Below are 12965 nucleotides of genomic sequence, written 5' to 3'. Positions count from 1 at the left end.
AAAACTTGTTGTCTGAGCCCCCTGAGAGTTTGGGATTGTTTGTTACTGAACGAACTTAGCCTATACTGACTGATACACAGCCCACTGTCCTCTGAGATGAAGCATCTCCATACCCAGTCCAAGCAGAATGGGGGTGTGAGAAAATAAATGGAGAGTTTTCATGTCTGATCCTGAAGTGCTTGGTTAGTTCTCAGGAATAACATCCTCAGCTTTTTACGTGGCCATAGAACCAAGGTTAATGGGTGCTGATCCTGGTGTGACCATTACAGACTCAAGCACTTGCTGAAACCCTCAGGAGCCTTATGAGATGAAGAATAAGAATTGTGCATGATATAGGATGCAGTCCTCATGAGACAGGGAGAATGATCTTGTAAGGTTACTCAGAAACTTTTCTTTTTTTTTTTTTTTTTGAGACTCTGTCACCCAGGCAGGAGTGCAATGGTGTGGTCTCGGCTCACTGCAACCTCCGCCTCCCGGCTGCAAGTGATTCTCCTGCCTCAGCCTCCCAAGTAGCTGGGATTACAGGTGCGTGTCACCACGCCCAGCTAATTTTTGTATTTTTAGTAGAGATGGGGTTTCGCCATGTTGGTCAGGCTAGTGTTGAACTCCTGATCTCAAGCAATCCACCTGCCTCGGCCTCTCGAAGTGCTGGGACTACAAGTGTGAGCCACCTCGCCCGAGCAGAAACTTTTCTTTTGAGGTTTGATTTTAACTCCTCGGATGGCATTGGAAAGTTGCTGCACTTCCCTACCCCCCAGGAAAGCCAGATTTCATTTTGTGGAACTGGTGAGAGGAGGCCACGCCCTGCTGCATGTCTCAGAGGCCTGTCACTCATGGGGTCACGGATGACTCCGCAAGTCGTCTCAGAAGCCAGCCCGGCTGCGATGATACCTGGGGGCCGGACAAACAAACCCATCATGGACGTAGAGAGTGGATTTCGGGGACTGCGAGGCGTGCCTGGCTCCCGTGTCACGCTGCCTTCACTGTGGGCAGATGCAGACGCTGGAGCAAGGTGACTGCTAGCTGCAGGCGTGACCATCCGCTGCAGTGGAGGGCCTGCCTCGGGTGTCCTGAGCCGGACAAACAAGGCTTATTCAGGGGACTGTTGGAGTGTTTGTGTCCCCTCCCACCAGGTATAAAATGGCCCACTTTCACCCAACATGGAGGAGGCGAGTCAAAGAGGTTCCTGGAATCGTGTAGAGGTGGCAGTCAATGGGAGAGCCAGGTCATGTACCTCCCCAGCTTACCTGTGACGATTTCCTCATTTTACAACACTCAGTCTGACATTAGTTCAGTGGAAGAAGTTGAGAAATGGGAAAGTTGCAAGGAAGCTGCTGCGTTCACCTCGTGAAAGGCCACCGGGCTCCCACGGTGGAGGCAGCAGATGGGGAAGGGAGGAGGCCAGCATGCAGGCCCAATGTCTCCTCGGTGTGACCCAGAAAATGCGGGTATCATGGATGGAAATGGGCCAGGGAGGAAACGTGTGTGCCCCAGGTCAGGGGCTATGTTTATTCTGTTCAGTCTGTCCTCAAGCTCCCAGCACAGTGCCAGGCAAATATTTGATAGTCAATATTGGTTAAATGCTTTTAAATAAATGAATACATGAGTGCATGAACAAATGACATGGGGGTGGCTGTGGGATGCTGACTGCAGGAACTGCTGCTGAAGAGCGAGGTCTTGGCTGGAGAGAGAGTTCCAGTTCATCTAAAGCCAAGTGCTGGGAGCACGTGTGGTCTTCAGGAGAGGCAGCACAGCACAGACGGAAATGTGCTCTGCTTTTGGGAAGGGAAGCTGGATTTTCAGGAGAGAGCATAGGGTGCTCGTCTCTATGGCCAATGAAAACCCTCAATAGTTTGATTTTAAAATGTCACTTACTGTTAGATTTGTCACCTGAACACTCTCTGAGGCATAAAGTTGAAATTATAGGCTGCGTGCCGTGGGTCACCTGTAATCCCAGCACTTTGGGAGGCCGAGCTGGGTGGATCATTTGAGGTCCGGAGTTCGAGACCAGCCTGGCCAACCTGGTGAAACCCCATCTCTACTAAAAATACAAAAAGCCGGGAGTGGTGGTGCATGCCTGTAATCCCAGCTACTTGGGAGGCTGAGGGAGGAGAATCGCTTGAACCAGGGAGGTGGAGGTTGCAGTGAGCTGAGATTGCGCCACTGCACTCCAGCCTGGGCGACAGAGCAAGACTCCATCTCAAAAAAAAAAAAAAAAAAAGAAAAAAGAAAAAAAAGTTGAAATTGTAAATATGGATTCAATCTTTGATTTGCACCTAGTTTAGTTTTCAGGCAAGAAAAATAATGATCACTTAAGAGGTATAACCATGATTGCCTGGAATTGAAGTGGCTGTTTATTTTTCAGAAAGCCATCATTTCATCAGGCAGTTTTTACTTGCCTTCAAATGCCTGTGTTTCTTCTGTGAAGTTTGAGGGGATAATGCAGCTCAGTGCTACACAATGCATTTGTATTCCTCTTTCATTGAAAGCTTTTGCTGTCATATTTGAAAATCAGCTCAGACGGACACTGCAATTTGCTAAAATCAATATAATTAGAGAAAAAATTGATGTGCTGAGAAGAGTTCAATGCAAGGAACTGTTGAGCATGATTGAAATGCCTAATGAGCTGTGTGTCTTCAAAGTCTAGGATCTGAACCACAGTGAAACCTGGACTTTTGTAATGGAAATTTTATGTTAATGCTCTGTTCCTCCACGGCAGAGCAATACTTGAAAAAAGTCTGGATCTGGAGTTATGTCCCTTTTAAAGAGTGGTTCAGGCTTCACACCATGACACCAAAATGTCCTACTCACACCTAATTTCTTCACATCATTAACGTTTACCTCTATGGTTGTGGTGGGGTGTGAAACTGTTAAATTCTTTTGAGTCCCAATTTGTGCTTTTAACAGCTGAATTCTCCTAGGTGTTTCTCTAAGGCTGTTGTAGAAATCACTATTTCCTTTCTATCAGCGCAGGGAGCAATCTGTGTAATGTGATTTGGCTTTGTGTCCCCACCCAAATCTCACCGTGAATTGTAATAATCCCCAAGTGTGAAAAGCAGGACCAGGTAGAGATAATTGAATCATGAGGGTGCTTTCCTCCATGCTGTTCTCCTGATAGTGAGTGAGTTCTCACAAGATCTGATGGTTTTCGGGGCCTCCCGCTTCGCTTGGCACCCATTCTCTCTCTTGCTGCCCTGTGTAAGTTTCCCAAGGTCTCCCCAGCCATGCATGCAGAACTGTGAGTCAATTAGAGTCAATTAAACCTCCTTTTTTTTTTTGAGACAGAGTTTCGCTATTGTTGCCCAGAGTACAATGGTGCATTTTGGCTTACTGCAACCTCTACCTCCTAGGTTCAAGCCATTCTCCTGCCTCAGCCTCCCAAGCAGCTGGGATTACAGGCACCTACCGCCACGCCCCACTAACTTTTTGTACTTTTAGTAGAGACTGGAGTTTCACCATGCTGGCCAGGCTGGTCTCGAACTGCTGACCTCAAGTGATCTGCCTGCCTCGGCCTCTCAAAGTGCTGGGATTACAGGCGTGAGCCACTGCACCCAGCCCTCTTTTCTTTGTAAATTACCCAGTCTCGCTATTTCTTCATAGCAGGATGAGAACAAACTAATACACAGGGTTTAAGCGAAGATTTTGGTTTTCGCACAGAAAAGCAAATCGTGTGTTGTCTGTGGCTGCAACATCATTTATCAGATGGATAACTAGGCTTTGTCCTGTAAAGCCCCTGATTCTGTCTGAGGCCCAGGATTTTGGCTTGGAGAGTTCATGGGGGCTGGGCGCAGTAGCTCATGCCTGTAATCCCAGCACTTTTGAAGGCTGAGGCAGGCAGATCACGTCAGGTCAGGAGTTCAAGACCAGCCTGGCCAACATAGTGAAACCCTATCTCTACTAAAAATACAAAAATTAGCCAGTCATGATGGTGGGTACCTATAATCCCAGCTACTGGGGAAGCTGAGGCAGGAGAATCGCTTGAACCCAGGAGGCAGAAGTTGCAGTAAGCTGAGATCATGTCACTGCACTCCAGCCTGGGAGACAGAGTGAGACTCCCTCTCGAAAAAAAAAAAAAAAAAAAAAGTCATGGGGTCTCATTCTTAGAGCATCCTATCGGCAGTGAGAGGGAGGGAACAGGAAGTCTGCTGGCGTGGGAGAGATGATCAGTCGCGCTTCTCAGGAGCCGTGTGAAGAGGTTCACTGAATGAACCAGAACTTTTCATAGAATACGTTTTCTTAGCGGGAAATCACAGCCAAAGAGGTGGGGAAAATGAGGAGGGAATAGGCTTTGAGCCAGGCAGCGGTGGAGGCCACCCTGGCTCGGCACAGCTGTGGAACTTTAGTTGCTGCTCCACCTCCCCATCACCTTGTCTTCTTGTGGGAAGGGATAATGAGGCCTCCCCATGTGGTGACTGGGAAGACAAATGGGACATAATATTTTAACGGTGTCGAAAAGAAGGCAGCATCCCTGTCATGGGTGCAAGCTTCTTCTTATCTGGCTTCTCAGCACAACCACACAGGACTGTAGTCCTTGGCTTAGACTTCACCCTGGAACACTCTGGAGGGTTTTAAAGAATTTGGATATTCATAGATATAAGGAATATAAGCAAATGACTGAATCTGTGCTGTGGGAAGTGAATTTGGAGTAACAGTCACATACACATTCTCCCACACCCACACACCAGCCTGATGACCACGCGCCGGGAAGCTGGTGTCTCCCTCCGCATTCAGCCTCTCCACATCAATGCCGTTGACTAAGGGCGTCTATGGGGAAGGATACTACCTTCCTCCTTGAAACCTGCTGGGCTTATTTCTGGTTTCTGTGCTGCTCTGTGCTGCTTCTGCTTCTTGTTTTGAAGGCACCTAATAGAGTTGGCAGAAACTTCCAAGCAGTTGCTATATCGCAATGTTGGGATTTTAAGCAAGTGTTTTTTTCAGTCGATTTCAAAGGAGGGTTCACCTCCTTTGAATACACTCTGTAAGGCCACAGTGCTAGATGCTTCTTATCGAGGACGCCTCAATTCCGTCCATGTTTGACCTGTGTTTCTGCAGTGGGTCGCTCTGCAAGGGGTGCTGTGCTTCACCCTGCTGCCTTGGTTTTCTGCTCATGATTCAGTGGTGGACGTGGCTTCTGCCTCAAGTCGGTTTTTTTTTTTTAGACGGAGTTTCGCTCTCGTCACCCAGGCTCGAGTGCAATGGCGTGATCTTGGCTCACTGCAACCTCTGCCTCCCAGGTTCAAGCCATTCTCCTGCCTCAGCCTCCCAAGTAGCTGGCATTAGAGGTGCCTGCCACCATGCCCAGCTAATTTTTGTATTTTTACTAGAGACGGGGTTTCACCATGTTGGTCAGGCTGATCTCCAACTCCTGACCTCAGGTGATCCAGCCACCTTGGCCTCCCAAAGTGCTGGGATTAGAGGCGTGAGCCCCCAAACCCAGCCAGTCATTTTTTTGACAATAGTAAATTTCAGGTTATGTTGGAAGTGAGAAGGATCTTTTATGGAGCAGAAACATAGTTGTGGGACCTCGATAAGCAGTGTCACTAAACACATGCTGTAACTCACACGGACTTACCATCTGCATGTCAGCTGCAGGAGGGCATCTGCTGCCTGGCCTATTGCAGTGGTGCTTTGGTAATGGTGCTGGAGAAGCTGGTGATGAATCCGAGGAAGATGCTGTGGTCACTGTGGCCCCATGACTGCTCAGGACCCAGTCTCCCTCCTCTGCACAGATCTTATGTAATCCTGCCAAAACTCACACAATGCAGGCATTCATTTCACAACGAAAAACTCGAGAGAAGTTTAGGTGACATTGCTTATATATAGACAAGTTGAAATTTGGACCCAGATATGACAGAAGGCAAAGGTCTTGTTCATTAAATTTACCTCACTCTACCATGTTTTCCTGTGAAGGAGTAACTTTTTTCATTCCTTTTTCCCTGTTACTTCCTCTTCTGACTCTTATTTAGTTTTTAATTTTATAGCTGGATATTTTGATCTTGATTAAGCTTTAATATGAACCATGCTACTGGAGTATTTTAAGCAGAAAGCACTGGCATTTCTTTGGGTATGGGTCAGGTGGGCGGGTATTATGGACTGTATGTTTACGTCCCCCCCAGATTTCATCTGTTGAAATTCTAACCCTCAATGGAGAGGTAGTAAAAGGTGGGGCCTTTGGGAGATGAGTAGGTCAGGAGGGTGCAGCTCTCATGAGTGGGATTAGTGCCCTTATAAGAGGAGCTAGGAGATCATGCCTCCCTCTCTGCCACACAAGGATACAGTGGGAAGATGGCTGTCAGATCTGCCAGCACCCTGATCTAGGACTTTCCAGTCTTCTGAATCTTAAGAAATAACTATTTGTTGTTTAAGCCACTGAAGTTTTCGGGGATAGTGGCCAGAACTAAAACAGTAGGAGGGTATGGACAAGAAGGCCACCGAATCAGTCTCCCTCATGGACAACTGTGCCTAACACGGTCCCCAGCACTTAGTCGATACTTAATAAATGCTGGTTGAATGAACAAAGACATGGATATGAAAGGACCATCATTACGCCAGTCAGTGATTTCAGTCCTTTAAAGGTGTCAGGTTTGCATGTTGGTCCATTGTCAGGTGTGGCAGGTGTGTTGGACGCTGCAATAATCCCTTCAGTAAAGGCCTCCTTGCCGCAGTTTTGGGGGCAGCCGTGCACAGTCTCCTGCTCTCAGCCCCTTCAGAGGTCACTGCAGCTGCAGAGAGCCACCTGACCCCAGTTCTGCCCTCTCAGATGACCCCTGGCTGATGGATGCAGGAGGGTGAGCCCCCAGCTTCTGGCCCTACTCTGGATGGCTCTGCAGCGCCCATCCAAGGGCTGAGCTCCCAGTGGTTAACAAGGCTATTTGGGGTCTGCCTCCCAGTTCGACTTCTGCTGTGCCCACTTCTGCCTCCTTTCGTCTCTTCCTCTCCTTAATAAACACCCTGCACATCAGTAGGCTCAGAGTGGGCTTTCTGGAAACCCAGTCTGGAGCACCAGGTGGCTGAGTATGGGCGGATGTTTTTTGTTTTTTTTTTCTCCCTCCAGGCTTCATACTTGTCATTCCCAATGCTACTATTAGGTGATTGTGTATAAGGAAACGTAATGAATAGGCAACATTTAGAACACTCTTGTTGTTCTATAATATGTCCATATAGAGTAAAGATCTATTATTAAATATGGATAATTTGCATTTATATATAAACGTAAAGCCAAACTTTTATTTGAAACAGATGATAAAGAAATGGCAATGCCTAAGTACCTCTGAGTGCTTTCTCTTTAGTGTAACTGAAATTAATCACAATTATGCATACTTTATTTGTCTTAGAGTGTGATGTTTCCTGCTTATACTTTTCTCAGTATATTTTTCTTTAGAATTTCAAAGATGTTGCAATATACAGATAAGATCTTGATGTGAACATTGCTTTTTGTCCTATGACACTTGATTCTGAGTTTAATCCAGTTTTATGTTCCCAACATAAAAAGATGAAAAATGATATTACGCCCACTCAATATTACTGTGTGTGTCTTTTCAGTGGAAATGATCAGTTATGTCTCCTTCCAGAGATTATTCTGTTTATCAACAAACAGTTACAGCTTGTTCTTTCTCTCTTTTCTCTCTGCTTCTTTTTCTCTGCTCAGACTATGACAAAGAGCATCACAGCAACCATATGATGTGCCTGTATTTGGCTACATGTCAGCGTCCCTTCAAAGGTTCCCATGTCTAGAGTGTGGGGATCGTGTTTTGATTCTCCTTCCCCAGCAGAGTGCTCAACATGTAACTGGGGATCAGCAACTTTTCCATAAGTGGAAGTGAGAGGTGACAGCGTGCTGGCAGCCCTCACAGCCCTCGCTCGCTCTAGGCGCTTCCTCTGCCTCGGCTCCCACTTTGGCGGCACTTGGGGAGCCCTTCAGCCTGCCGCTGCACTGTGGGAGCCCCTTTCTGGGCTGGCCAAGGCCAGAGCTGGCCCCCTCATCTTGCGGGGAGGTGTGGAGGGAGAGGCGCGGGCGGGAACAGGGGTTGCGCGTGGTGCTTGCGGGCCAGTGCGAGTTCCGGGTGGGCGTGGGCTCCGCGGACCCAGCACTTGGAGCAGCCGGCCAGCCCCACCGGCCCCAGGCAGTGAGGGGCTTAGCACCTGGGCCAGCAGCTGCTGTGCTCAATTCCTCCCCGGGCCTTAGCTGCCTTCCCACGCGGCAGGGCTTGGGACCTGCAGCCTGCCGTGCCTGAGCCTCCCCCAGCCTCTGTGGGCTCCTGTGCGGCCGGAGCCTCCCCTGAGAGTGCCGCCCCCTGCTCCAGGGCGCCCAGTCACATCAACCGCCCAAGGGCTGAGGAGTGCGGGCGCATGGGTCAGGACTGGCAGGCAGCTCCACCTGCAGCCTCTGTGTGGGATCCACTGGGTGAAGCCAGCTGGGCTCCTAAGTCTGGTGGGGACTTGGAGAACCTTTATTTCTAGCTAAGGGATTGTAAATACACCAATCGGCACTCGTATCTAGCTCAAGGTTTGTAAACACACCAATCAGCACCCTGTGTCTAGCTCAGGGTTTGTGAATGCACCAATCGACACTCTGTATCTAGCTACTAGGGTGGGGACTTGGAGAACCTTTGTGTCCACACTCTGTATCTAGCTAATCAGGTGGGGACCTGGAGAACCTTTGTGTCTAGCTCAGGGATTGTAAACGCAGCAATCAGTGCCCTGTCAAAACAGACCACTCAGTTCTACCAATCAGCAGGATGTGGGTGGGGCCAGATAAGAGAATAAAAGCAGGCTGCCCCAGCCAGCAGTGGCAACCCGCTCGGGTCCCCTTCCACACTGTGGAAGCTTTGTTCTTTTGCTCTTTGCAATAAATCTTGCTGCTGCTCACTCTTAGGGTCCACACTTCCTTTATGAGCTGTAACACTCACCGTGAAGGTCTGCAGCTTCACTCCTGAAGCCAGCGAGACCACAAGCCCACCGGGAGGAACAAACAACTCCAGATGCGCCGCCTTAAGAGCTGTAATACTCACCACGAAGGTCTGCAGCTTCACTGCTGAGCCAGCGAGACCACGAACCCACCAGAAGAAAGAAACTCCTAACACATCCGAACATCAGAAGGAAGAAACTCCAGACGTGCCATCTTAAGAGCTGTAACACTCACCGTGAAGGTCTGCAGCTTCATTGTTGAAGTCAGTGAGACCAAGAACCCACCAATTCCGGACACAGAAGGACGAGGAATGAAGGGTGTTCCGGTGGGTACATGTTGGCTCCTTTGCTCAGCTGAAGTGACCTCTGAAGCCTGTTCTACCTTTCACAGTGGGAGGAGAGGAAAGGGTCACTAGAGTCATGTGTAAAATGTGGCTCCATCATCTCAAATCAGGGATGAATGCCTGCCTATTTCTGGATATGTCAGGGAAGGCAGACACAGAGAGTTAGAGAAAGGGAAAGAGAATGAGACAGAGAGAGACAGAGATAAGAAGGGGGAGAGGGAGTGAAAAAGAGAGGAGAGGGTAAGGGAGAGGAAGGGAGGGAAAGGGGGAGAGAGAGAAAGAGGGAGGGAGGGAGAGAAACAGAGGAGACAGGGCTGAGATACCAGACAGTGGATTTAGAGTTCCTGGTTCCCACAAGGCTCTTTGTGTGAATCCGAACAAGTTTTTCCCACTGGACAGCTGCATTCCTATGGGTCCATGGCTTTCCCACTGGGCTGCATCATGATATGAATTAGAAAATGTCATCTTTAAGTTGGAGATTCTCCACCTCAGCACTATGGACATTTGGGCCAGATAATTCTGCTTTGGTGGGCTGTCCTGTGTAGAATGTTTATAGTAGCATTCCTGGCCATTACTCACTAGGTGCCGGTAGAATGTATGTCAAATTGTGACAATCAAAAATGTGTTCAGGTATTGCCAAGTGCCTCCTGGAAGGCAAAATTGCTCCCTGTGAGATCCGCTAACTTAAGTGAACATAGCTGCGTGCCGGAGTGCATGGTTTGGAGAAAGGATTGTAGATGGGTTTTTAGTCGTTCTCCAACGACTTTCTGGGCTCCAATTGCTTCCTTGGCCAGGTACACTTGTGCAGTGCACAATCTCCACAACTGTACATAGCAGTCCTGCTGGTTCCTGTGTATTCCTGTGTCATGGCTGAATCTCTTCCACTGGGTTCTCTGGGACACTCTTGAGTCCTTTAAGCAAATGTGCCCTTTATATATTGTCTGTCTTGACTTTAGTTTTATTTGTAGGTGAACAGCCATTGTTCTCTTCTTATCCCTCCATCTCTGTTTATGTTTCATCAGAAATTTCAAAAGATGCTACTCTGTTTATGTTAGCACAAGTAGCTACTGTGTGTGTTTTGAAACTTTTTGCAAGTGTGAAAGTGTTTGGTTTGAAAGGTGTTACCTGTATTCAACACTCATCAAATCTCTTCTTCAAGGGCCTTTTCTTTTTTCTCTGACCTTTTATTTTTGGACCAAACACCTCTAAGACACCATAGAGTGTATCAGTTTCCTTACAAAAATGTGGCATCATTCACCTTATTAACGCTGTTTGATCTTTGAGAAGTGATAAAGGTGTGATGTGAAACATAATTTCTCATAACTTGAAGATACTCCAATTAGCATATATGAGATGGGAAAAAATAAAGAGGGTATTTTCTAATTAATTGAAAATCATGCTTAGATTTAGAATGGTGTTTCCCAAACTATCAGGTCTGTAAGTTCACAAGAAAGAATCACCACCATTTTTAAGTAACAAAAATAAAATAATATTTTGAACAAGTTGTTTTTATTTCTTCTTATTATTTTAAACAAGTTATTATTGAAAGGGTGATCATGATTGCAGTTTCTCCCTGCAGTATCTGTTACCAGGCTCACAGGTGCAAAGTCGGAGTGCTAGGTGAGATTCTGCAAGTGTCCAGGCTCTTTTCTTTCTATCAAATGAAAAATCTTTACTCTCAATTATAGGTTGTCAGGAATGACAGAAATTGTTTGGTGGCTCTGTAATACAGTTTTGGATATTTTATTAAATATGGCCCCCGAAATTATAGAGCATTTTCTTACTCAAGAAAACGTTCAGACACTTGAGACACTAAATCGATGAGCATCTATTGCTCTCAGAGGCACGATGAATGTTTGAGCTTTCAAGGTTGCAGGGAGTGAATCCCTAATTCATGTCTGAGCTACATTTGGGCCTAAAAATATTCTTTTTCCATGTTCGATTATAGTGTTGGAATGTGACTTCTAAAGACGCTCCATAATATGTCATCACATTTGCTCCAGCAAGAAAAGAAAAGCTCTTCCCAGATCAGCCCTCACCTCGGGTCTCCAGCCACAGTGGCCTTTCTGGACCAGCCGTCCTGGCACCTGCTCATCCCTGTGTGTTTGCACTCATCTCCCCTTAGTTCTGTTTGCATGCCTGGCTCTTTTGCATCTTCAGATCTGTCCTCAAATATCACGTCTCCAGAGAGGCTTTTTCTAAAGTGGTGCCCCTCGGTCACTCTCAGTCCCATCACCCTGTTTAATTGCTCCCCATCATTTATTGCAATCAGTAGTGACTTTGTTGACTTGTTTACTGTGTTTTCCCACTAGAAAATAAGATCCCCAAACTTGGGGCTGCATTGCGTCCACAACCGTGTTTCCAGTGCCTGGAACACAGTAGGTTCTTGATAGACAAGACTGGATTTCTAAATGGTTACTTCTTCCCGGTAGACAGTATCTTTTAAATCCTGTAAATGTATTTAGATTTTGGTTTCTTCTCTGCCTTTTTTAGACGAAAAACTAGTTTTCGATGGAGAACATTATTTTGCACTTTTTCTTCCTGAAAAATAAACCTGGTTTATCAGGGAGATGACTATACTTTCTTTGAAAATGATGTGAGGGCTTTGATGGCTTTATGTTGCTCTTTAGAAAAATCTCACAACTTTCAATCCACTGGGATGCAGGAGCACATGGAACATTGGTCCATTAAAGTCCAATTTTCAAATAATTGCTATTGGATTTTTTTAAATCTTTCTTTCTTTTTCAACTGTGTGGAAGAAATCACACTTTTGGATGAATTGTCTCAACACATGTAATTTCAAAGTCTATGCTTCCATGAAAGTCCTGCTCACAATTGTTATAGGCTGTGTCCCCCCCAAATTTATATGTTGTAGCCCTAATCCCCAATGTGATTTTATTTGGAGATAGAACCTTTAAGGAGGTAATTCGAGCAAATGGGGTCATGGATGTGGGGCCCTAATCAGATAGGACTCGTGTCCTTATAAGAAAATAAACAGACATCACTATCTCTTTCTCTCTTTCATATAAGCACACAGGAAAGGCCATGTGAGGACACAGAGAAGGCAGCTGTCTACAAGCCAAGGACAGGGACTGATGTGGTTTGGCTCTGTCCCCACCCAAATCTTGTCTTGAATTGTGGTTCCCATGGTCCCCACGTGTGGTGGTGGGACCTGGTGGGAGGTAGTTGAATCATGGGGGCAGTTACGCCAATACTGCTGTTCTCATGACAGTGAATGGGTCTCATGAAATCTGATGGTTTTATGGAGGGCAGTTCCCCTGCACATGCTCTCTTGCCTGCAACCATGTAACATGTGACTACTCCTCCTCCTTTGCCTTACACCATGATTGTGAGGCCTCACTAGCCATGTGGAACTGTGAGTCAATTAAACCTCTTTCCTTTATATATTACCTGGTCTTGGATATGTCTTTATTAGTGGTGTGAGAACAGACTCATACAGGGGCCTCACTGGAAACCCTGACGGTACTTTGATTTTGGACTTGCAGCCTCTAGGACTATGAGAAAGTAAGTTTGTTTTTCCTAAGCCACCCAGTCTGTGGTATCTTGCTATGGCAATCTGCACAGGCCAATATATCAATATATATATAATTTTGAATTTTTCAATTCAGCTTACTATTCTCATCACTAGTTCTGTGCTATATTTCAATTAATACACTTTGAACCATTCATTTTTTTTTTTAATTTAGGGATAAT

The 12965-nt window shown here is 46.5% G+C and overlaps 1 long non-coding RNA gene across 1 annotated transcript; it reads left to right on the top strand.

Moving 5' to 3' along the window:
* The first annotated feature begins 8642 nt into the window (after nucleotides 1-8642).
* On the top strand, nucleotides 8643-12659 carry LOC134810704 (uncharacterized). Its single transcript, XR_010159361.1, has 2 exons — nucleotides 8643-9233; nucleotides 11200-12659. It is a non-coding gene; the product is annotated as an uncharacterized LOC134810704 (long non-coding RNA).
* Nucleotides 12660-12965: the final 306 nt, after the last annotated feature.

The sequence above is a fragment of the Pan troglodytes genome, chromosome 7 (genome assembly GCF_028858775.2).
Source record: "Pan troglodytes isolate AG18354 chromosome 7, NHGRI_mPanTro3-v2.0_pri, whole genome shotgun sequence".
NCBI lineage: Eukaryota > Metazoa > Chordata > Mammalia > Primates > Hominidae > Pan > Pan troglodytes.
The sequence above is the reverse complement of the archived record's forward strand: the minus strand, read 5'-3'. Positions and strand labels throughout refer to the sequence as shown.